We start from the raw sequence: 28,000 nt of genomic DNA on the forward strand, positions 1-28,000 counted from the left end.
AATATGCAAGTAATATTTTAGTGTGTGAAAATTATTTATAGGAGCTTCTTAATTATCAAAAAACAATACTTTTGTCTTTGATTTCCTAGAAAACACTTTTTTTCTGAATATGCAGAGAACTTTTTCTTAAAACAAGCTTCAACTAAAATGTTACAATGTTTTTATTCTATTTAAGTAAAAACTTAATTTTATACGAGAGTTTAGTTTTAATGGGAAATGTAATTACATCTGGTTTGAAAACACCTGTTGCAGAGGAAAATTAGTATGAATTATTGATGATGGAAAATGGAGCTCACGAAATTAATTCATTTTCCCGTGAATGAAGAAATTAAATAACAAGGGACTGTAATTGAATAAATGTAATTCTGAAAACAAAAAAACAATTTAAAATGTCATAATTTAGCAGTACAAACTACGTTAGGAAATAGATAGTTAACTTGAAAGGTATTTCGAGCTTATGTGAATTGTTGCCGGCGATGTCGATAGATGGCGCTATTGGTCCTAGCCGAGTGGAAAAGTTCTTGTAAAAGATTTGCATTCTATAAAATTTTGATTAGATAAAAGAGATTATGTAACAAGACCAATATTGTGGAGAATCTTCAAAATAATTAACAACAGAGTAATATCGACAATTTTTTTATGTTGATGAAATTAAATTGTTTGTCATAATATCGCGTGATATCTCGACCAATTATTTCGATTTATTTAGAATGACCGCATCGATGGCCAATGAGGAATCAGTATTTGCAGCGTAACGCATTTCGTTGCATCTTCGCTGAGTTATTCCATAGTCGCGCCTAAAGAAGTTTTACTTTAAAAAATGAGAAATGAGAACCCTGTTAATAGATCGGGGATAAATCGTTTTTTTTTTTGGAATGTTAAAACAGCAAACGCGAAAGATATTTCGACCAATCACAGCAATTCATTCAGAATGACCGCATCGTTGGCCAATGACGAGTCAGTATTCGTGGCGTAACGCATTTTCGTTGCATATTGCCGAGTTACATCCTAGTAAAAGGAATTTTACTTAAAAAACCTAGAATCAAAGAAAAACTTGGTAAAAATGTCACACTTAATTTTTAAATTAAAAAAATAAATCAGAGTCGGTATTTGTAACAATGATTTTTATCCAGTTAGTAGTTAAAAAATTGTTTTTGTACCAAAACATCATCCTATGTCTTAATGGATTTTTCTGTCGAAGTTTGTATCTGATAGACTATTAGTAGATTAAAGACAAGACCATCGAGGATAAATTGGATCATTTTGAAATGCTAGAACAGCAAACACTATAGTCAAAGGTTTTTTTATTGAAAGTGTTTGTGCACTTTAGAAAATCACTATGGACTTTAGATAGATATCATTCTTTCAACTTAATTGGTAAAATTTTAACTAAGATTTTGAAGACAGTAAAAATACTTCTGTCGTTAATTATTAGTATTTTATAATCAGCTAAAAAATCCTGATATTTAAGAAAAATTAGCCTATGAAGAACACGGTTTAGGTTAAGAAAATTTTTATAGTGAAGGAAAAATCTAGTCATTCAAAAAATTTGGACGGCCAGGAGAAAATCTAGTTATTTAGAAAATCTGGACAATCAATGAAAAATTTGAACTGTTAAGAAAATTTGGACTGTTAAGAAAATTTGGACAGTACAAACAAAATCAGGACAGTCCAAGAAAAATCTGGTAAATAATAGAAAATTATATTTAAAAATCTAAATAAGGTTTTGAAACTTAAAAAAAACTAGTTGGTTTTGTATTTAGCCTTGAGGCAAGTTACATGAACTTCCCGATATGTGTAAATAATCGACTTAATAAAAAAAATGTGTAAATAATATACCTCATCAATCCTACTTTAAAAAAACGATAATAATTTTAGCAAAGTTTGACGAATTTTTAAAATTAAACTACTTGTTGTAAGGCCGTAATATTACAGTCAGTTCTATAGGACCATGATGTATATCGCCAAAAAAAATTCCATGAAAATCGGCTTGAATTTTTTTTTCAACAGTTAATTACAAGAAAACGGCTCGGTAGATTTTCACCTAAAATTAATCAGCATCATTCCCAAATGATATCTTTCGAACAGTTTTTGATATTTTAAAATCGGTTCGGTAGGATGAGCTTAAATGTGGACGAAAAGTTTAACACTTTGTTTCAAATTGCAAAGAAACGGCTTTGCAGATCGTCGCACAAAACTGACAAACGATAGTCCTCACCGAAATACATCAAATGGCTTTTAAATTTCTAAAATCGGTTCAGGCGTTTTTGAGAAAACGTCGATCAAAAGTCTAATTTTGACAAATGCCAAAAAGACCATACTGATTTTTGCAAACTTTGACGAATTTTTAAAGCTGAACCAGTTGTCGTAGGGCCGTAATATTTTAGTATGATCTAGAAGACTATGGTATCTATCGTCAAAAAAATAATCATAAAAATCGTCGAAATTTTTTTTTTAAAAACTTTATTACAAGAAAACGGCCCGGCCGATCTCTACCAAAAACTAATCAGTACGATTCCCAACCAATATCTTTCGAACGGTTTTTGAATTTTCAAAATCGATTCATAACTGCGGGCTAAAACGTGGACGAAAGAGTTTTCACTTCTCTGCTATTTACGAAGAAACGGTTTGGCCGATCGACGCACAAAACTGACAAACAATAGTCCTCATCGAGATACATCGAATGGCTTCTAAATTTTTGAAATCGGCCCAGCCGTTTTTGAGAAAACGGCGATTTACGGCAAAAAATCTGTTGGTGCACACGCACACACACACACACACACACACCACACACACACACACACATACTTTTTCCAAATTTGGTCTCATTCGATTCAGAATGGCTCGAAACGTCGAGAAAACATAAAATTAGCGAATCGGATTTTTTGATGAAAACATAAACTTCTCCTTCGGGAAGTTAATAATCAAAAATATTATTTTACAATGAAAAGACAAAATAACAATAAATTTAAAAAATTAATGAATTAAAAAAATATAAAATAAAATTCAAAAAAAATTAAAAAAAAATGTATAATTTAAATAGAGTCATTAAAAAAATGAGTAAAATTGTTAAATTAATAAAATTACAAATGTTTCAAATAATTTTTTCATAAATTTTGATTTCTTATAAAATTTTTATGAAATTAAATTGATAAGTAAAGAATTTGAATAAAAAATTGTGCATGAATTAAAAAAATATAAATCAAAATCGACAAATTTAAAACCAAATCAATAAAGAAGATTTATAAAAAAAAAATGGTATAAAAAATTACAAAACAATAATTATAGATTTTTTTTTTAAATTGTAGAAATTCAATAAAAACTGATAAGTTAAAAAAAAGCTATGAATTTGGACTGTCAGGAAAATTTGGACTGTTAAGAAAATTTGGACTGTTAAGAAAATTTGAATTGTTAAAAAAATTTGGACAGTTAAATAAAAATTTAGTTAATCCAAGAAAAATCTGAACAGTCAGAAAAATATGGATTATTAAGAAAATCTGGATAGTCAATGAAAAATCTGGACAGTCGGAAAAAAACTTTTGTAGACAAAAAATAATCAAGAGAGTCAAAAAAATCCAGACTGCCTAGAAAATCAGGATAGTCAGAGACACATTTAGGCCTTCTAAAACAAATTTATACTATTAATAGAAAATTTTGATAAAAATCTGAACAATAATTAGTAAAACTTTAACGAAGTTTCTGAAGCCAAATAAAATCTTTCTGTTGTTAATTATAAATATTTCCCAATTATCTAAAAAACAACGACGTCAAATAACAAAGACACATCCGTCCTCTGTCGTATTTAATTTATATTATACATAAGTCTTTTTTGTTTCGTTGAAGGTAAAAAATAATCCTCTGTCCATGAAAAAGCACTTTTTTTCGCAGACAATACCTGCCCGTCGGCTTAGCGGCTAACTTTGGGCATTTCTAAGACAAATTACAAACAAAAGCAAAGGAAAGTCATTAATTAATTAAAGCTCCTCATTCTCAGAGACTCAGGTGAGGGAAAAAATACACCGAGAGGAAAAAAATACATTTATTATATTTGATACAGACAAAAGTTGCCAGAAATGTTTTTTTTTCGAATATTGTATAAATAAAATTTGTTATAAATTAATTACGTAATATTGAAACCAACTAATGCATGTACTGGAATATTTAATATGAAGTTCATTTAATCATTTTTCAAATTTTCAACATAACTTTTTGTCTCTCATATAATATGTTCTAATACGAGCCAAAAGTAATATTTTCCTTTTGTTTTTATTAAATTGCTGGTGTATCATGTCGGTCTTTTTATTGCTATAATATGTTTTGTGTAGTATAAATGGTTATATACATAAAAAATTACATAATAATAATGTTTTCTCGTATAGTCACCAAGTTTGTTTCATAAAAGTGATATCATAATTATTAACTTCCCGTTGGGTAGTTATAGTAATGGGCCGAAAATCGAAAATGAAAATTTTAGCATTTCTCGACGTTTTCAAGGTTTCTGAACATTTTGGCATAATACAGAAAAATGGATGTGTGACACATAGAACAATGTGTCCGCAATTTTTTATCCACGATTTTGAGAGCACGGATTAACCGATTTAAATACATTCGATTCCTATTGATAGGGAGATGTGCTGATTAGTTTTTGGCAAAGGCAGGTCCAGCCTTTACGGAAATACGGAGCAAAGAATGCAGAAAATACAAATTGAGTTTTTGAGAAAACGGAGCAACCGATCTCTACGTAGTATTTATTTACATTATTCTCAGTATTTTTAGAATTTTTAGTGTTTTTAGTAATTATTTTCAGTATTTTTAGAATGTTTAGTATTTTTTAGAAGTTTTAATTCTTTCAGTATTTTTTGTATTTTTAGTATTTCTAGTATTTTTCGTATTATTTAGCATTTTTAGCATTTTTTAGTATTTCCAGTATTTTCGGTAATTTTAGTGTTCTTAGCATTTGCAGAATTATTTGTATATTAAGTATGTTTAGCATGTTTACTATTTCCAGTATTTTTAGTAGTTTTCGTATTTCCAGCATTTTCAGTATTTTTTTTCGACTTGTTTAGCTTTTTTATTATTTTTAGTATATTCAGTAATTCGGTAATTTTAGTGTTTTTAACTTTTTCCAGTATTTTATGTATATTAAGTATGTTTAATATGTTTAGTATTTCCAGTCTTTTCAGTTTTTTCAGCTTTTTTAGTATTTTTTAGTATTTTTAGTGTTTTTTAGTATTTTCAGTATTTTTGGTAATTTTAGTGTTTTTAGTATATCACTAATTTGCAGTATTTTTACAAATTATTTTTATTAATTATATGTTTAGTTGGTTTAGTATTTTCAATATTTCCAGTAATTTCAGTATTTTCAGTATTTTCAATGTTTTCAGTATTTGCAGTATTTCCAGTATTAAGACAAGTACAAAGTTATACATCGAGCACGTAGCTCAATGCTTATTGCTGGAACTTCCCGTACCGCATTTTAAAATTTTAAAAAGCTGAGAAAAGAAAAATCACATTATATTTTTGAAAATTTTGAAGTTATTTGAACATTGTTGAAAATTTTATAAACATATGAAAGATTTGAAAAAAAAAATTGCCGGTTTTAAAAATTAAGATTTTTTTACAAAATATTGAAAATTTTTTAAACGACATATATTTTTTTAAAATGATCCAAAAGACATTCAATTCTTAATGATGTGTAGAAGTAGTGGTTTTTCGCAAAGGCAGGCCCAGCCGTTTCGGACATACAGAGCAAAATATGCAAAAAATGTCAGTTTTTGAAAACGAACGGAGCATCCGATTTGAATGATTCGAAAAACATTTTGCTTGTGTTGACATCGAGAAGAAACAATTAGTTTTTGGTGAAAGCAATTTCTTATTTCAAAATTCCGATTGTTTTTAATTTCAAAAAAAAAATTTCTTGGGTATCAAAAATGATTCAGATATTAATTTTAATTGTAGACAAATAAATTATAAAAAATATAAAATTTTGGGTTAATAAATTCAAAAAATTAGCTAGAATAAGCACAGTCTAAGTGACAACTTGGTAGAAATGTTTTGGCAAGTGCGTTTATACTGTTTACGTACTGGAGAACTTTTCCAATTTTGTGAGAAACCTATTGAAAAATGTAAAAATGCCGCCAAGCTAAGCACGGTATAAGTGAAAATGTCGCACAGAATTATTTGCAAATGCGTCTAGACTGTGACTATACCGGAGCACTTTTTCAACTTTGTGTAAATAAGGCAAAATTTTTTTTTAAATTGAATTCGAAATGAAATGACGATTGTTAATGTTTCAGGAGATAAATTGATTTGTGATTTATGATTTACATTTGATTTGCTCAGATATAACAAAAGATAGCAAAAATAATGAAAGTTACAGTATTTGTAATGATATATTTGAAAACATTTAATATTTATTAAATATTTCAATACGGTACGGGAAGTTCCAGCAATTTGCCTCAAGGCACGGTGCCATACACCACTAGTTACCAATTAATTTCATTCCTCGCACCTATTTAATCATGTTTTTCCATATCGAAATGGAGTTCGTACAAACTTGGCAAATAATTTTCGTGTGAATTAGCACATGTTTATCTGTCAGAAATAATTCCGACCGAGTAATTAAACGTGCAAAATACTCGTATCTACATCAAAACGCATTACTTTGATTAAATTCGGAAAGTAATGACGCGAAAATATTATATAATATTTAATTAATATAGAACAAGAGTTGGTTCACCGAGAAAATATTTCCAAGCCAAATTAGGAACCGATTCTGCCGCATAATAGAAAAATGTTATGGAAAGGCCATGTTACGCTTTAACTTCCATAAATTTTGCTACTGAATTATATTGTCAAAATGTCGTGTATTTGCTGTGCATTCAGGCGTTTTACACATAAACTGCAACGTTACTCGTATGTTATGAAGCTGAGTCAGAAAGACCCTGTTAACTGACATCGTTTTGTTGATATCTGTGCTGTTTCTACGTTAGGTTTTCTATCGGACGTCCTGAGAAATACGCCTGACTGCACAGCAACCCCATGGCTTTTGACAATATTCAGTATGGAAAGTTCTTCATAACATTAGTCCCTTATACGCAGAAATGGCGGTATAAAAGTAATTCTACTCAAGTTTATATTTCCAGAGTTTTTTTTTCTAACCACCACAAACGGAAAGAATAAAAGTGAAATGAAATCCAATTTATAAAATCCGCCAACCGTCATGAATAAATCCATTTCAAAATTTCATTAACTTCGAGTCAATTCTTCGACGTCGACTTTTGCAGTGTCGAATGTAATTGACTTCTTGGGGTAAAAATGTTTTTTTCACAAGTATATATATATTTACAAAGTTTTTTGTAAACTAGTGGTGTATGGCATCGTGCCTTGTTTTCATTTTTATTTCAATTTTAAACGTTTTCAAATATATTATTACAAATACCGTAACTTTCATTATTTTTGCATTATCTTGTTATATCTGAGCAAATAAAATGTAAATCATAAATAAATCAATTAATTTCCAGAGCATTAACAATCGTCATGTCATTTCGAATTCAATTATCTGCACTCTTTGCTCCGTATCTCCTAAACGGCTGGACCTGCCTTTGCTAAAAACTAATCAGCACATTTCATTATCAATCGGAAACGAATGTTTTTTGAACCATTCAAATTGGTTGATCGGTTGTATCCATACATACATTTTTTCTGAGGTAAGCCAAAATGTTCAGAAACCTCTGAAGCGTAAAGATAAGCAAAAATTTTCAATTTCGATTTTTCGGCCCATTAATATAACTCCATACGAAAAGTTAAAAATTATTGAAAATACATTAAAAAAAAAGTTTATAAATTTGTTTGTCGTTCTCGTTAGAAAACTTTATTTTCGTTGAATAATTTTATTTTATTGCTTTAAGTTTATTTTTCTTAGCTCAATAAAATTTCTTTTCTGCAAAATTTGCCGTTTTTATAAAGCTTATATTTTGTAAATTTTTAATATAATCAAAAATGTCCATAAATACAACACAAAATTTAAATTTCTGGCTTTACTAAATATACAAAAATTGATGGTTTTGCAAAAATCTAAATTTTTTGAGTTGTGAAATGAAAAAAATATTTGTGCCTAAAAAGAGTATTAGAGTGCGTAAATTAATTATTTAACTGTAAATATTATTAACAAAACAAATTTATATATACTAGAGGGTGGTCCTTAATATGGACATTTTCGAATTTCTTTGCTCCCAAGGGCTCAAAGGAGCAAGGAAATTCAAAAACGTCTATATAAAGGACTACCTTAAATATATATACACATTTTTTTAAATAATTATCTCACAATGAGATTTTAATATTTAGAAGCAAAATTCTCTTATTGTTTTTTTTTTATATTTAAATTACAATCTATCTTATAATGAAAAGACATTTAGTAATTAATCTGAGACTTAACTTAGGTATAATGTTTTTAAAAATATGTACTAAATTTGATGATAATGGAATTCTCTTATTGTTACTGAAGATTTTATTTATTATTCTGAAATATTTCTAATAAACATCAGCATACAAATAGTAATTACATAATATCGAACCCACCAAATGCATGTACTGGAATCTTTAATATAAATTTAATTTAATCATTTCTCAAATTCTCAACATAACTTTTCGTCTCTCATATAATATGTAATAAGTTCTAATACGAGCCAACAGTAATATTTTGCTTTTGTTTTTATTAAATTGCTGTTGCCATATCTTGTTACATCTGAGTCTCTTTATTGGTGTTATATATATTTTGTGTAATATAAATGACTAGGGTATTTAACCAAAAATTACATAATAATAAAGCTTTCACAGTCACCGTTTATTAAGGACAATATCGTAATTTTGGGAATTCATTTTATTAAGTCTTAAATTTTGTATTTACTGAATGCTTCTTAGAAAAATTTGTTTTTTCTTTTGTATTATGATAAATATAATTAATAAAAAAATAGCAGTGACACTAAATCAGTCAGTAAGTGTCAGAAACTGAAAATGTCTATATGTTTGTCGTACGATCAGGCGTATTTTACATATAAACAAACAATGAAGAATATTTTGATATTGTGAACATTCTTCCTTGCTAGTTTATATGTAAAATACGCCTGATAGTACGACAAACAGATAGACATTTTCACAGTTTCTCCAACAAGAAGTTAAAATTCCTTATTACACTAATTTACCCAATTTATGATCCTTAATATGTCCTTTATATATACTCTACTGTAATTATTACGAAAATTATGTATTTTGATGTCGGTTCACCTCGCCCCGGTTTATTATATCAATTTATAGTCCGCCATCAAAATGTCGTAAAATATGGCATGAAATGCCAATATCTATGGCACATGTATGAGGAAGTTGTTAATATGGATCGTAAATTTATAATGAGAGGGTTTCGAGCAAAGTAAACTGGGGTGGATACCCGTATAAGGGTTGAAGATAGACAGAACCGAGATTGATAGAAAATTTATAGAATTAACAAGAAAAGTGAATTTTAAAGGCCAATTCGCGTTGTCCTTGTCATGGCAATGCTTATTTCTCAGTACTAAAAACTGACAAAATGTTAAAATATGGCATGAAATGCCAATATCTATGGCACATGTATGAGGAAGTTGTTAATATGGATCGTAAATTTATAATGAGAGGGTTTCGAGCAAAGTAAACTGGGGTGGATACCCGTATAAGGGTTGAAGATAGACAGAACCGAGATTGATAGAAAATTTATAGAATTAACAAGAAAAGTGAATTTTAAAGGCCAATTCGCGTTGTCCTTGTCATGGCAATGCTTATTTCTCAGTACTAAAAACTGACATAGTTCATAATATCAAAAAGATGCAGTTACTATAACATTATTTTTGTCTCGTTTGTGCGTTTACTTGGTTAAGTTTTAAATTTAATACGCCTGACTGCGCGGCAACCATACATCACTCTCACAGCAAAAAAGAAGCATAATATAGCGTTGCCATGACAACACAATATTATGGTCTATTTTGTCGGAGAATTGGAACGTTTTAGTACTATTTTTGCATAATTTCTCAAATATTTCATTACGGTACATGAAGTTCCAGCAATTTGCCTTAAGGCACGATGCCCTTCACCACTATTTTTGCATAAGTTTACATAAGATAAGATAAACTTTATTCATATTACAATTAAAAAAAATATTAATACAAAAAGTAAGAACAATTTATCTCGTATACATTTTTATTAACTTCCCGTAGGGTAAGTTATTGTAATCGTCCAAAAATCAAAATTGAAAATTTTTGCATACCTTTACGTTTCGGAGGTTTCTGAACATCTTGTCATACCTCAGAAAAAAGTGAATGTGTGTGTGTGCGTGGATACAATATGTTGTCACAGTTTTCGGGCACACGGATCAACCGATTTGAATGATTCAAAAATCATTCAATTCCTATTGATAAGGAAACGTGCTGATTAGTTTTTGGCAAATGCAGGTCCAGCCGTTACGGAGATACAGAGCAAAGAGTGCAGAAAATAGAAATCGAGTTTTTGAGAGAACGGAGCATCCGATTTGAATGATCTAAAAAACATTCGATTTATAATGATTGAGAGAAGAGATGATTAGTTTTTGGCAAAGACAGGTCCAGTGGTTTTGGAGATACAAAGCTAAATGTGCAAAAAATAGCAGTTTTTGAGTGAACTAAGCGTCCGATTTGAAGGATCTAAAAAAAATTCTGCTTTTATTGACAAAACAATTGCTTTTGAGGATAAAAAATTATTACATTTTTTTATTTTCCATAAAATATTTTTATAATTTAGGATTAAAAATTCAAAAAATCACCCAGGCTAAGCACAGTCTAAGCGCCACTCTGGTACAAATGTTTACCCAAGTGCGTTAAGACTGTTTATGTACTTTTCCAATTTGGTGAAAAATGTGAAAATGCCGCCAAGCTAAGCGCAGTATAAGTGAAAATGTCGCACAGAATTATTTGCATAGCCGTTTAGACTGTAACTATACAGGAGCACTTTTTCAATTTTGTGTAAATTAGGCAACTATTTTTTTTTTTGAAATTGAATTCGAAATCAAATGACGATTGTTAATTTTCTGGAGATAAATTGATTTATTTATGATTTACATTTGATTTGCTCAGATATAGCAAGATAGCAAAAATAATGAAAGTTACAGTGTTTGTAATAGTATATTTGAAAACGTTTAAAATTTCCGGGGAGGTTCCTGAAATTTGCCTTAAGGCACGATGCCATACACCACTAGTTTTAATTTTTTCCATAAACTTCTATCATCGTCAACTAATTCAATAATCTCCAACAAGTTCCAAATTATCAAGTCAACCATAAGTTGACTAAACTTCCATTTCAGTTTTGCTTTCAATTATAACTCAATCAGAATATATAAAGTCCTTTATAGAAGTCCTTTATAAGATGGAAAACTATTGAGGATATTGTCCCTTACATAAAGGGTATGAAGGGAAAACTATTGTAGATATTGTCCCCAGTACTATATATAGTATGTGTATGTGTTCCAATATCAATAATTTCAGACGAGTTAGTTTAGCGATTCTTGGGTATAATGTGATGATGTGATTAGGAAATGCTAACAAACTGGAGTGGTGTATAAGGTTGGGGGAGTGTTGTGGCAGAACAGGGATGGACAAGGTTTAGAAACTTATATGTGAAGTTTGAATCCATCACTTTTGTATAACACTTAATATAGAAAGAAAGATTCATTCGCCTAACAATAATTGGTAATATCGCCTGGAACACAGCAACCCGTAGATACACAATCTGTATTTACCAAATTATGTTGCCGGGGCGGGTAAAAATACCCGTTCTCGGCTGGTATTTATCAGATGGCCGGGTGTTTTTACACGTTTGCATATGATATTGAAAGAGTTAGCTAATAGTGTTTTTCCAGTTCCAATTAAGTTACTTTTTTATCGTTTATTTTAGTATTTTATCATAAAGTATATTTGGAAATGTAGAGTACCCTTTATTACAATTTTTTGAATATCTCGGAATTTCTTTGCCAGCTACTTTGTTTTATATATAAAAGTAGAATCTAGATAAAATTTACTAATATTTTGTAAAAACAGTTTTATACACTTTTATAATATATTTTTGAATAAAACTTGTTGAAACATTCAGTTTCTAGTAATATATGTAGCAGTATGTAAAATTTGGTCATTTTTTACAGTTTTTGGAATATCTTGGACTTTTTTACAGTTACTTTGTTTTATATATATATATCAATGAAAAATACGTACACTTGGATATTAAAATTTTATATAAACGCAGTTGAAATGCACACTTTAGTATTTTGATAATTTGCTCTAAATGTATTTAGAACGTTTTTTTTACTTTTTTTCAAATAACTTTTAATTTTCTTTTATGACATTACAAATTATAAGCATTGGTGAAAACTATATAAAATTTACTAAAATCTTGTAAAAACTGTTATATATACTTATATATGAAAATAATATATATATATATATATATATATATAATCAAAACTTTAATATTTTACAAAACTTGCTATATATGATTTTGGAACATTTTTGTAGTTTTTTGCTAATAACTTTTAATTTTCTTCTAAGACATTACATTTTATTTGCATTAGTAAAAACCAGATAAAATTTACTAAAATCTAGTATAAACTAGTACTCACACTTATATGTAAAATTTTTGAATAAATCGTAGTTGAAATGCAGACTTTAGTATTTTGTTAGTTTGCTATATATAGATTTAGAACATTTTTCAGTTTTCTTCAAATAACTTAATTGTTCTCTATGACATTGCAATTTATTTGCATTATTGAAAACTAGATGAAATTTATAAAAATCTAGTATAAATTGTTTAAATATAAATTTGTAGTTGAAATGCGGACTGGATAATTTAGTAAATTAGCAAAACATTTTTTACATTTTTTCAAATAACTTTTAATTTTTATTTTGGACATTATAAACTATTCACATAAGTAAAAGCTACATAAAATGTACTTATATTTATTAAAACCTATTATATTAGTAAAATCTCCTATTTTATGATTTTTTAATTCTTTAAGGCAATTTAATAACATTTTAATACACGGTTCATATAGACTAAAATATTAAATAAAAGTCTTCGAATTTGGTTGAATATTTGAAATTAATTTATTGTAATTATTAACCATTAATCTTGATTCAAGCAAAAGCTTATAGACTTAATCAATAATTATTATTCAACGTCATATTAAATTGTATTAACAGAATTTTGAAAAAATTTGGACTCGACTGAAATATTGTTAAGGAAATATTCCACATACAGATCATCGTTCCATAATTTAAGTAATATAATAGTATTTTGAATACATAGTTTTATCTAAACATTAGGGTATGACTTAGATTTTCTTAAAACAAAATGCCACTTACAACTAGTGTATATTGTTTTTAAAATAAAATAGTGGCCCTTGCATATTTGTGATTTGGAAACATCAGTCTATAAGTCTCTATCAATATAGCTAAGAATACATTTAATCTATAGTCTTATAGACTATATGATATATATATATATATATATATATATATATATATATAATATTTGTAGTAAAGACGTATAGTATTCTCAAGAGAAATCCGTTTTCTGTATATAGAACAGAAATTGAAGAGATTCTGTTCATTCATGTGATGAACAAGTTTTGTCAAAGAACTTAATTGAAATCTAATCAAAGATTTAATTCTGGGACAAACAAGATGCTTTTAGATAACATAACTTTAGTTCTAATACAAACATAATAACGAGTTTCATTAAAAAAAAATTCTACGAGATGAATTTAGATATGATTTAAAATTGTTGATAAAAAATTTCATCGAAAAAAGGCTGCTTGAATAATATCAAATGGCAAAATTTGAATGATTTTTGTCAGGAATTTTGTTCCAAAAGTAACAAATCTAAAAATGTAGACTTTAAATACAATTTATAAGCTTTTCAGAAATATTTATTAAGATGTTAATATTTATTAATATTATTTATAAAAAAATGCAAACATAAAAACGTGTGACCGAACAAGCTGTATGCATAATATTGAACTGCAAAGTTTGAATAATTTTTGTCAAAAATTTTTATCGAGAAATAACAAATCTAAAAATGAAGTTTTATGATAAAATGTATAAACATTTTGATAATATTTAATAACATGTTAATATTTATTAATATTATTTATAAAAAAATGCAAACGTAGAAAAGTGTAATCAAAAAGGCTGTATGGATTTTATTGAATTGCAAAGTTTTGAGGGTTTTTGTCAAAAATTTTGTTCCAAAAATAACAAATCTAAAAATGCGGTTTTATGACAAAATTTATAAGAATTTTAAAAATATTTATTAACATGTTATTATTTAATAATATTATTTATAAAATAATGGAAACGTAGAAAGGTGTAATCGAAAAAGCTGCATGGATTATATTGAACTACAAAGTTTGAATGATTTTTGTTAAAAATTTTGTTCGAAAACTGACAAATCTAAATATGTACACTTATAAACAAATTTATATTATATATAATGTAATATAAAGCTTAATCAAAAAAAAAATTCAACAGTTAACAATGGATAAAAGTTTTGATATCGATTTAGTATTGCGTGCTGAAACGTGGATTTTTTTTTTACTTTTTTGCAATTTACAAAGAAACAGCTCGGCTGATCGTCGCACAAAACAAATAAACACAAGTCCTTATCGAGATACACCGAATGGCTTTTAAATTTTTGACATCGGTCCAGCCGTTTTTGAGAAAACGTCGACGAAAGGTCAAAAATCTGTTCACACACACACACACATACTTTGTACCAAATTTGGTCTTATTCGATTCAGAATGGCTTGAAACGTCCAGGAGAAAACATAAAATTAGTAAATAAAATTTTTGATGAAAACATAAACTGCGGGAAGTTAAAAAACCTGAAGAAAATTGCAAAATCTTACGAAAACTGCATCATCGTAGATTCTGTTATTGAACATTCCCCCGGACTTGTTTTTATGTAAAATACGCCTGATCGCACGATAAATAGATAGACATTTTTACCCATTTATATTATGGCAGGAGTTTAATATTTAAAATTGCTAACTATGATTTGAATATGCAAATCATCATTCCACTATCCACTGATTCCAAATATTTAATCAAATTCCGAAAGCAAATTTCCAACTATTACAGATTCTGATGCACCTAATACTCAATGCATCCCAATCTGGTCTAATTCTAGATGTAGTACGAGCACGTAGTAATTTGCGAACTATTGGCAAGTTGTTTCGAAAATTTCTTGGTCTAACTTGTTCTTGAAGTTGTCCTGAAATCCGTGGACATAAGGATTTCCGACTTACCAGAATCGTGGTACTGAATACTAAATCCTTAGAAGTTATGAGCAAGTTTCTTGATATGTATTTTGGGGCATGAAGCCACAGAAGATAAAAAAATATAACCATGTACTAATGTATTATAATACTTAGACTGATAACTAAAGCACCAAAAGACGTCTCAATCGGTTTTCATAAAACACTTTTCATAAACTTCTATGATCGTCAACTAATTCAATAATCTCCATTAGAGAAATATTTATGTCCCTAACGATAATTGTTAATATCGCCTGGAAGACAGCAACCCCACGGTACACAACTCCCATTTACCAAGTTATGTTACCGGGGCGGGTAAAAATACCCGTTTTCGACTGGTATTTATTAAAACAGTCGGGTGCTTTTACCCGTTTGCATATGATATTGAAAGAGTTAGCTAATAGTGTTTTTCCAGTTTCAATTATTATCGTTTTTTTTAGTATTTTATCATTCAGTATATTTGGTAATGTAGAGTAAAATTTTTTACAATTTTTTGAATATCTCGTAATTTTTTCCCAGCTACTTTGTTTTATATACATCAGTGAAAAATAGATAAAATTTACTAACATCAAGAATAAAATGTTGTATACTCTTTTATATTGAGTTTTTGAATAAAACACGTTGGAACATTTATTTTCTGGTAATATATTTAGAAATATGTACATTTTGGGCATTATTTTACATTCTTTGGAACATCTTTTGGAACTTTTTTCTAGCTACCATATATCAGTGAAAATTACCAGTACAGTTGTACAGTTGGGGGAGTGTTGTGGTGACAATAGTTACTATGAATATTACCTCAATATCGGTTTCTTATTATATGTTAATAGTTATTTTGTGGTCATAATATTTTAAAGAGATAATAAAGAGTACAACTTCTGTTTCATTTTTTTAATTGGTTTTGTACCAAAAATTTATATTTTTGAAATATTTGAAAACAAATTTCTAATTTGAAAGAGAAAATAAAAATTTCAAAGTTTTCGACAAAACGAATTTTCATAAAATCGTTTTTTAAGTTTCAAAAAATCCAAAGTTTCAACGATTTTCAACAAAACGAATTTTTAAAAAAATCAAACTTCCGTTTATTTTCACATTTTCTAAATTTTTCAGAATTTCCAGAAAAATTAAAAAATATTTTAAAATTTCTATCAAACTTTGCAGTTCAATATAATCAATGTAGTCTTTTCGATTACACTTTTCTAGGTTTGCATTATTTTATAACTATCACTATTAAATATTAATATGTTATTATATATTTTTAAAATAATTATACTTGTATTCATAAGACTGCATTTCTAGATTTGTTATTTTTGGAACAAAATTTTTGGTAAAAAATTATACAAACTTTGCACTTCAATATAATCCATGCAAGCTTTAAGATTACACTTTTCTACGTTTGCGTAATTTTATAACTAATATTAATAAAATATTAATGTACAAATAAAAATCGTTGAGAAGCTTATACATTTAGCAATTACACTGCATTTACAGTGTCAAAAATTTTGGAACAAAATTTTTGATAATAATTGTCTAAACTTTGGAATGCATAAACATCCATACAGCCCTCGCGCTTACACTTTTGCAAGTTTGCGTAATTTTATGAATAGTATTATCAAATATTAATATACAGTTGAATATTATTTAAATGCTTATAAATTTAGCAATCAAACTGCATTTACAGTTTTGAAAATTTTGGAACAAAATTGTTGACAAACATTAGCTAAACTTTGGGACTTACCAATTATCAATTTATATATGATGTGGTTTACTGGTGTCACTTTTTGGAATTTATAATATTTATATAAAATTTTGTATAAAATTTAATTAATTTTTATATATTAATACAAAACGTATTGAATTGTTTATGGATGTGTATTTGGATTTTTAAAGTGTAGAACAAAATTTATGGTAAATATTGCCCAAACTCAAACAACATGAGAAAAAGTCTTTGGGCGACTTTCCTTGAAAGTAAGTTACTCTTGCATTAATTTTTTGTAGTACTTAGAATGACTGAATCGAATGCCAATCTATATCGAGTAATTCTGAAAGTATAAATAACCTTATAATAATTCTATAAAAATGCTCACGACATCTAAAAAAGCCATCAACGACATTTACCCCATTTTCCTCACAATAAAACAAAAGCGCTCCCATGAAAATAATAATTTCCCAGTGAGTGGGTTGTTTCTCAATTGTTACAACATGATGTTATCGTCATCATGGAAAGCCATTAATTATTAAAGGCTCTTCTTCCGAATGTTAAGGATTTGTCAACCATTAACATGGGACGAGGAACACAATGTAAAATGTATTTATAATCCGGCTCATGAATAATTTCAACATTTCAACATCAGATAAAGCTTTTGCAAAAGCTACTGAGGAGAAAATGTACTGAGGAAAAAAGCTCTGGATAATGGCAAAAGTGGGTAATTTACTGGGATTGTTAAAAAATTAGTCTTTGAAATGATTTGAATATTCAAAACATCATATTTTTATCTAATTTCCAACTACTGCAGATTGAGCTCTTGATGCAATTTTGACAAAGTCTAAGCGCGAGGGCTGTATGGATTTTTATGAATTTCAAAGTTTAGACAATTATTATTAAAAATTTTGTTCCAAAACTTTTAAAACTGTAAATGCACTTAAATTGCCCAATTTATTAACTTTTGAATAATATATAATTGTATATCAATATTTATTAATATCATTTATAAAATTACGCAAACGTGGAAAAGTGTAAGCGCGAGGGCTGCATGGATTTTATGAATTTTTTGAGGAGAAAATGTCTCTCAGTAATGGGAAAAGTGGGTAATTTATTGGGTGTGTTGAAAAAATTTGTCTTTGGACTTTTAGCCATGCTAAATATAAGAGCCATGCGGTTGCTATGCAATCAGGCGTATTTCTCAAAAAACGATTACAGGGTCTTTCTGACTCAGGTTCATAACATACGAGTGACGTTGCAGTTTCTAAAGGACTAGTGGGACTTCTAATTATAAAGACTCACAGTTTATTTTTATGAGTTCATTTATTGCTATTAAATAAATTTTGTCTTTTAAAAAAATATTAAGTACAGCGGGACTTTGACTTTTCGAAAAAAAAAATATTTTAATATAGTTATATTTAGTACAAACTCATCCCACTTCTGATATTGAATAAACTTAGATTTTAGGTATAAAATTTACTTAGATTTTTTTCAAAGATGAGTATTGTCTTATATCTTATGTTTTTTCCCAATTTTCAAAAATAATGAAACTATTAATTAGTATAATATTAAATATTTTTGTGTGAAAAATCAAACAAAAAATTTCTATGTATTATATTAGTCGAGTTATTAAAGACATTTTGCATGAAAAGTTCTCAAAAATATCTCCGATTTTGTTATTTTTTTTTTCGATGTTTGTTTTTTAACATTATTCAAAATTAAAAACATTTTATAAGACAAAAAGTATATTTTTGGTTTGAACAATATGTATATTATTTATGCAAGGTGGTTCTCTTTGAATAAAAGTATTCGCGTAATAAATTATAATTTTAATAAATATTTTGTTTCAAAAGTAGCAAATCTAAAAATGCCCGATTATGAATAAATTTATAAGCATTTTGAAAATGTAAAACAGCATATTAATATTTAATTATGATAGTTATAAATTATTGCAAACGTAGAAAAGTGTAAGCGCAAAGTCTGTATGGATTTTATTGAGTTTCAAAGTTTTGACAATTATTATTGAAAATTATGTTCTAGAATTTTTGAAACTGTACATGTAGTTTCATTGCTATAATTATAAGCTTTTTACAAATATTTAATTATATATTAATATTTATTAATATTATTTATAAAATTACGCAAACGCAAAAAAGTATAAACGCGAGGACTGTATGGATTTTTATGAATTTCAAAGTTTAGACCAGTGATTCCCAAAGTGGGCGCCAGCGCCTTCTTGAGGGCGCTAAGGCGATTCTGGGGGGCGGTGATGGGCTTTGGTGTATTTAGGGGGCGATGCTTAGTTTTAAAGGGCGTTCAAAGCACAAAACTAAAAAAAAAATATTATTAATAGTTCAGTCATTTGGTAGATTTACCTTAAGAGTTTTCCGGATGTTTTGAAAATTGGTGATTTTATAGATTTTGATGTGATCTTTACGAATTTCAACTTTGCCACCTCGAATTTTTGCCGCTGCCGCCGCTATATTAGAAAAATTGCGTCAAAAATCAGTTTTTCAACGATATCTCCTTTCTGACTTATGTTACGTTAAAACAACTATATACAAAATTAAACTAGACAAAATTTTCTATAATTTATTCAATAACGTTTTTTTCTGTAACATCAATAGTTTTAGCGTACGTGAGCCGCAAAGTTTCTGCTGCTCGCGCCACCATCGGATATTTGGCTGCTCTTTGCGCTTGAACGCATTCTCTCTAATAAATGAATAATTTCAATGTTGAATTAAGCTTTTCTTGCTCAGGTCTGGTTTAAAAATAACATAAATTAATTATTTTTGTTTTTCATTTTAATTTTTGCTGATGATTGAACATTTTAAATCATACAATTTAATGCATTTTTTTATTTTTTTTTTGGCAATATTGATATAAATTTCGGAATATTAAACTATGAAATTTTGAATGAACTCAAGTTAGAACTGTATATAGGAATAATCTTTGGCGATAATCGTTCCAATAACTCGATTGCAACGAATAGATTACTGCGTATTGTATATAAGATTATATTATCTTCTAATAACAACACACAACGTCAATTAGCTGCATTTTTACATTTACATATGTATATTATGTTCAGAATCAATAGAAGTATTTTTTCTAGACGTCAGTAAATTTTCATCGTTCCGTATACAAGTTTTACTTGCATTTTGAAGCCATGACTGCTAATAACGTGAATTGTTTCATTTGTGAAACTCCATTGCGGGAAAGTGAAGTGATTGAAGTGAAAGAAAGAGGATAGAAGACTTTTTGTAAATCAAGTGCTCAAAGAAAGGACAATAAAGGTAAACTTTCAGAAGGACTAAAGTCAATAGTTGCTCATGAGGTTTGTCGAAAGATCTAAATAAAGTTATTCATATATTTAAAAATCCAAAATCTGATCCAGAGATCATTGCCAAAGCTGGAGAACGCTTCCTTCTTAAATTGTACGGTTGAAGTGATGAGAGTACCATAAAATATAAATCTTTAAACGTCATTAGATATGCGTGCTTTACAAAATCGGCATACAAAATTAAATTTAATATTGCATCACTACCACCAACGCAGGCAGCAGCAGCACGACAACATTCATTCCTAATATATCACCAAATTCAGCAGTAGTATGAGAATGAGGTGAATGCAGAACAATGGGGATGGAAAAGAAGCAGAAATGGCCTGATTCCTGTGACCTCAGTCGACACCTCCGGACACCTTGTTGAAACTGATTTCTTGCAAATGCAAAAAGGGATGTCAGAAAGCCTGTGGATACAGAAAGGCAGGATTGAAGTGCTCCATTATCTGCACAAATTGTAGTGGAACCTGTAGTAATGCACAAGTTCCATCACAAGATAGTGATCAAGAGGAAGAGGAAGACGAAGAGGAAGACGAAGATAGTATTTTCGAACAACTTTGCAATGACGATAATCCCATCGCGGATAATATCGAAGAAAGTGCAACCTCTGACATTTCGATTGTCCCTGAAGACGATTAGCTAATAACATATGACCCATCGAGAACATCAAACTGGAGGTAAAAAGTTAATTAAGTAAATTATAAAAAAAATCTAGTTTAATTTAATATAAAACTATTCTCACAAACAATTTAAAATTTGCATTAAATTACACATCCAATGATTTAAAATGTTCAATTATCAGCAAAAATAAAAATGAAAAACAAAAATAATTAATTTATGTTATTTCTAGGCCAGACCTGAGCAGAAAAGCTTAATTCAACATTGAAATTATTTATTTATTAGAGAGAATGCGTTCAAGTGCAAAGAGCGGCCGAATATCCGATGGTGGCGCGAGCAGCAGAAACTTTGCGGCTCACGTACGCTAAAACTATTGATGTTACAGAAAAAAACGTTATTGAATTAATCATAGAAAATTTTGTCTAGTTTAATTTTGTGTATAGGTGTTTTAACGTAACATAAGTCAGAAAGGAGATATAGTTGAAAAACTGATGTTTGACGCAATTTTTCCAATATAGCGGCTGCAGCGGCAAAAATTCGAGGTGGCAAAGTTGAAATTCGTAAAGACCACATCAAAATCTATAAAATCACCAATTTTCAAAACATCCGCAAAACTCTTAAGGCAACAGCATTTTTTTGCACGAAATGACTGAGCTATAATATTATATACAAATGAATGATTAAAATTAACACTGAATTATATAAAGATAATATTTTAGTTGAAGTTATTCAAACATATCTGCATAGGTGTATTAGTAAGTAAATCAGTTTTAAAACTATGCACCGCCAATTCTTGTATCGCAAAAGGTTTAATGAAAAGAATGGTTCATACGTTTCGGCGGAATATTTAAGTGTGAATACAAGTTTTAATCCATTTAGTACAGAAATTTGGATTTGCTGCGCGGGTAGTAGACTTGATATTTTCGTAAGCACAAAGGCATTTATATTTTTTGCAAATGTACCATCTTCATTAAATATTTCTAAATTTGTAAAATTATTCGATTTCGTTGAAATTCTAACAACACCGTGGAGCTTAAGCCTCGTGGATTGAAATTTAACGCGTAATTTTTGGAATAGCGATTTGGATATTGTATTAATTTCCGAGTCTAAATCCAATATTGCTTGAGTTTTAACACGACTCCCTTTATTACTTTTTGCGAACAAATTTACCGTAGGTACGAGCGCACCCCACATCATTCCTTTTTCCTCACATTAAAATTATAATCGAAATACATCGAAATACATCGATTGGCTTCTAAATTTTTAAAATCGGTTTATGCGTTTTTAGGCAAACATCGTTGAGAGTTCTAATTTTGACAAACGCCATAAAAACGATACCAATTTTTGCAAACATTGACGAATTTTCAAAATTTAACGACTTGTCGTAGGACCGTAATATTTTAGTATGATCTATAAGACTGTGGTATCTACCGTCAAAAAAAAACATAAAAATTGTCTAAAAAATTACTACTACTTATTAATTACTACTACTTATATTGATAGAAACACTTTATTACAAGAAAACGGCCCGGCCGATCAATACCGAAGACTAATCAGGTCGATTCCCAACCAATATATTTCGAACAGTTTTTTAATTTTCAAAATCGATTCAGAATTGCGGGCTAAAAGGTGGACAATTTTTTTTTCACATTTCTGCGATTTACAAAGAAACGGCTCGGCCGATCGTCGAACAAAACTGAGAAACGTTAGTCCTCATCGAGATACATCGAATGGCTTTTAAATTTTTGAAATCGGTCCTGCCATTTTTGAGAAAACGACGATTTACGGCAAAAAATCTAAACACACAAACGCATACTGCTTTTCAATTGTTGGTCTCATTCGTTTCAGAATGGCTTGAAACGTCGAGAAAACATAAAATTAGCGAATCGGATTTTTTGATGAAAAAAAACTTCTCCTTCGGAATGTTTGTAAGGGGGGCGCTGAGTAACATTTTTTCTGGAAAGGGGGCGGTAGGTGAAATAAGTTTGGGAATCACTGGTTTAGACCAACATTATTAAAAAATTTGTTCCAAAACTAAAAAATCTAAAAATGCAGTCTTATGACAAAATTTATATGCATTTTAAAAATATTTAACAGCATATTAATATTTAATAATAATATTTATAAAATAAATAGTTATAAAATATTATTTTTAAAACAATGCAAAGATGTAAACGTGTGATCAAGAAAGTTGTATAGTTAATTGAACTGCTAAGTTTGGATAATTTTTGTCAAAAATTTTGTTCCAAAACTAAAAAATCTAAAAATGTACATCTATGAAAAAATATATAAGCATTTTAAAAATGTATAATAACATATCAATATTTATTAATTTTATTAATAAAATAACGCAAACGCAAAATAGTGTAAACAAAAAGGCTGTAATTTTCACAAAAATTTTTGTTTCAAAAGTAACAAATCTACAAATATACACTTAAGAACAAATGTATAAGCTTTCTAAAAATATCTAATAGTATGCTAATATTTGGTAATATTATTAATAAAATAACGCAAACCCAAAAAAGTGTAAACAAAAAGGCTATATGCACAATACTAAATTGCAAAGTTTGATCAAATTTTACCAAAAATTTTGTTCCACAACCAAAAAATCTAAAAACGCACGTTTATAGAAAATTTCATAAACTTTCTAATAATGTATAATAATATACAAATTTTCAATAAACTTTTCGCTAAAACATCTTTTTCCCAAAGCCCAACCACAAAATTATCATTACAACGTAGTGGCTTTGCACACGCAATTTACGTACAGTATGTTTTCTGTAAGGATAAAACTATTCTATACACTACTAGTTCCTTTTCCATATACCAAATAAACTATTTTATCAACTGCAATTATCAAATGTAAATTATTTCCCAGTATCAGAGAAATTCATGTTTACAGTTTCAACTTAGTTTGTAGTCAATTTAGTTTGCGTTTGCGGCATAGTTGGAATAAAATCGAAACTATTTGCACAGGTATATATATATATATATATATATATATATATATATATATATATATACATACTATATATAATATACGACAGTTTGTTATTTAGATTCGCAATCAAATTGCAATTCAAGGATGTAGAAAACAAACTAGAACGGTTTTCGTCTATTTGTTCGGAATTCCGTGTCGCATCATTACGAGATGTAAATGAAAATTTTGTTTACTAAAAATAAATGAATATTTCCCTCATTAATTCCATTAATTACAAATTTCAAAAGTCAAGTGCATTATCGATTTATACACTAATTCACATTAAATAATAAAAATAAATTGTTCATTCAATTCAAATTCAACACTATTTTTTATTACCTTGTACATGGGCGTGCGCACTTCCAGTAGACCCACTCCGACTTCCAGGACTTCCAGAAGTTTTTTCACCTTCTGTGGAATCTTGTCGACTCAAAGAAAACCTTCTGGGGCTTAAACCCAATCCTGCGACGCCACTGGCAACATATTGCTGAAGGGAACTGAAGAAACTCATTTTGAAAAGACAAAACACACACTTGTAAAATTTTGAGTTACACTTTTCTTGTGGTCATTAACACTTAAAAAAATTTTAACACACTTTAGGATAGTATAAAGTACACTTAATACACTTATACACAGTTTTATTCAAAAACAAATGTTAAAACACCTGATTTTTTGTATATAGTTGGCCCGCGTTAAGATCCTTGAGGAACACCTAGAGTTATACCGTGAACAGTTTAATGTGAGTTTTTGTACGTAAATGGTTTTTTTGAACGCAGTTTTTTGGGATAACACATCACAAATGTTATTTTATGATATTTTAACAAATTTTTGAGCAAAACTTTGACAAAATAAAGTTTTAAACAAATATTTTTAGAGCAAATTTCTCAGATTTTTGTGTAGCCGGCTAGTGACAATTAAAATAGCATTCAAAATAAATTATAAAAATATTGAAAGCACTTTGATTTTATGTTTATTATTAAGTACCAGAAAATAAATAGTATTTAAATTGAAAAACTAAAATAACTTTAGTTAGTACACAAGAATTTAGTTCAAAAAATCACTTAAGAGTTTTAGTCGCGTGATAAATAAATTTTCAGCACAATTTTACGTTTTCTTTAGAGTTTTTCACAATTTTCATAAAACTATTTTATATGTTGTATGTTTTTTGTAAATAATTTTCATTTTGATATATTTTCTGCAAACTACAGCTTCACACATCATTTTTTTTTCAATCAAAACCAGTTTTAAAAATCACGATAAATATTTAGTTCATTTTTGACTTTTATTAATAAAATAAGTCTTTTGCCCATTTTTATATTTTAAAAGTAATTTTGTGAGCACAAGTTCCAAGCAGAGTCTTCGATTTCAGTCTGAAACAAAAAATAAAAACAATTAGTAATTTTATATAATTTAACAATTAGTATAAGTATTTTTATATAATATAAATAATATATTAATATATATATTATATATTTATATAATATATATAAAAACAGAGCAAGATATTCTGTTCGGTATGTTAGGGCTCTAAAACGCTGAACCGATTTGGGTAGATTGAGTCTTGAAATATTAAACAGCAAAGTTTGAATAATTTTTGTCAAAAATTTTGTTCCAAAACTGAAAAATCTAAAAATACACACTTATATATATGAATTTGTAAGGATTTTAAAAATATTTAATAGCATGTTAATATTTAATAATGTTAGTTATAAAATAACGCAAACGTAGAAAAGTGCATTCGAAAAGCCAGCATGGATTATATGAATTGCAAAGTTTGAAGAATTTTTGTCAAAAATTTTGTTCCAAAACTAACAAATCTACAAATGTACACTTATGAACGAATTTGTAAGCATTTTAACGATGTATAACAATATATTCATATTTAATGACATTAGTTATAAAATAATGCAAACGTAGAAAAGTGCATTCGAAAAGACAGCATTAATTATATTGCACTGCAAGGTTTGAATGATTTTCACCAAAAATTTTGTTCCAGAACTGACAAATCAAAAAATGCACACTTATGAAAAAATGTATAAGCTTTTCAAAAGTATTTATAAGCATATTATTATTTAATAGTATTGTTAATAAAAAAATCATAATTATAAAAGTGTAATTGAAAAGGTTGTATGGATACCCTAGAACTGCAAAGTTTGGACAATTTTTACCACAAAATTTGTTTCCAAACTAAAAAATCTACAAATGTACATATATAAACAAATCTGTAAGCATTTTAAAAATGTTTAATAACATGCTAATATTTAATAATGTTACTGATAAAACGATGCAAACCTAAAAAGTGTAATTATAGTGAATGGTGTGAAAGTCTGTTTGCTGTGCGATCAGGCGCATTTTACATATAAACAAGCAAGGAAGAATGTTATAAAAACAGAATCTGCGATGATTCAGTTATCGTAAGATTCTACCTTACTTGTTTATATGTAAAATACACCTGATATCACTACAACTTGATAAACATTTTCACAATTTACTTCACTATTATACCACTATGTTATGAGCTCTCTTACGGCAGAATTACCGCATAAGTCGATGGTTTTGACAACGCAAAGTTCCACTTACACCTAGTTAATAAATACAATAACTCTTGTATATCTCGAATTCCACATAAGCAATTCCAACAATTGGAATCCGCAAATCCTCGAACACAAACATTATACATGACATATTCCTAGAGTATTCAAATCTCAGTTGGCGTCGGAATCGTTTCCCATTTCAATGGGAGAAATGTAACAGAAGATCAGATTTTGTAGAAGGATAATATAATAGGAGTACATGGTATCAGTGTGTTGGGTTGGGTTAGGATTACTTGAGGAAGATTAGAGATCAGATTTGACTTGTAACGAGATTAATTGTTGATCCTACTTAATCAGGAAACAGGGGAAGGAAAAACTATATACTATAGACTTGTGTACTTGCAGACTGACAGAAAGGTTTCGGTTGTAGTGAAATTTGTATGTTTGAATATTATTTATATTATTGGATTTTTGCACTAAAATAATTGCTATAATAATGTCGAATTGACAATACCAATCCTGTTTATACGAGCACTTATTGTGCACTATTCAATCTACGATCAACTAACAAAATATTCCCTATCCAATGCCAAACAAATTAATTTTTGGCACAATGAATTCTTCATAATTTTTGACTAAGTGATTTTTTTTGTATTGTGATTTAGTAAAGTCAGGCAGAACACGACTGCATTAGTTACAGAAAAATAAACTGTCAAGTTGAATTATATAAATTCATCTGCAAAACATATATCAAACAAAATTTCATCTAACAAAACATCTTATATTATTTTAATTTTTGGCACATCTCAGCTGCTTTTCGGCAATAATAATGCAGACATAACATTTTTCTTATTCATGATCATGAATATATTATATTCTTATATCGTCTAGGCTCATAAGTATATTGAAATATTATCAAAAGTTGTGTCTTGTTTTGTCTTGTCAAAATATTTTCAATGTCAAACAATGACATGACGTTTTTTGGCAATTTTTTCTCATGATTTCTACAATGTTACTATATTTCTATAATCACAACAATCCTAAAAAATTCTCTTAACAATCTTCAGAAAAATTTATCAAAATCCGAATAATCGTTTTGGTGGAGTATCTCGACTTACACCCATATGTATATAAGTAAATTTTGTATATAAGACATTTATATGTATTATTAACTTCCCGTAGGGCAAGTGATAGTAATCGCAAAAATTCGAAAATGAAAATTTTTATATATCTTTACGTTTCAGAGGTTTCTGAACATTTTGGCATACCTCAGAAAAATGGATGAATGTGTGCGTGTGTGTGTGCGTGTATGTATGTGTGTGCGGATACAAATTTTCGTTGACGATTTCGGGAACACGGATGAAGCGATTTGAATATTTGAAAAAACATTCGATTCGTATTGATAAGTAGACGTGCTGATTAGTTTTTGACAGAGGCAGGTCTAGCCGTTCCGAAGATA

The sequence above is a fragment of the Ctenocephalides felis genome, unplaced genomic scaffold (assembly GCF_003426905.1).
Source record: "Ctenocephalides felis isolate EL2017-DRISC unplaced genomic scaffold, ASM342690v1 CF-g0.4_SCAFFOLD_03572, whole genome shotgun sequence".
Lineage (NCBI taxonomy): Eukaryota > Metazoa > Arthropoda > Insecta > Siphonaptera > Pulicidae > Ctenocephalides > Ctenocephalides felis.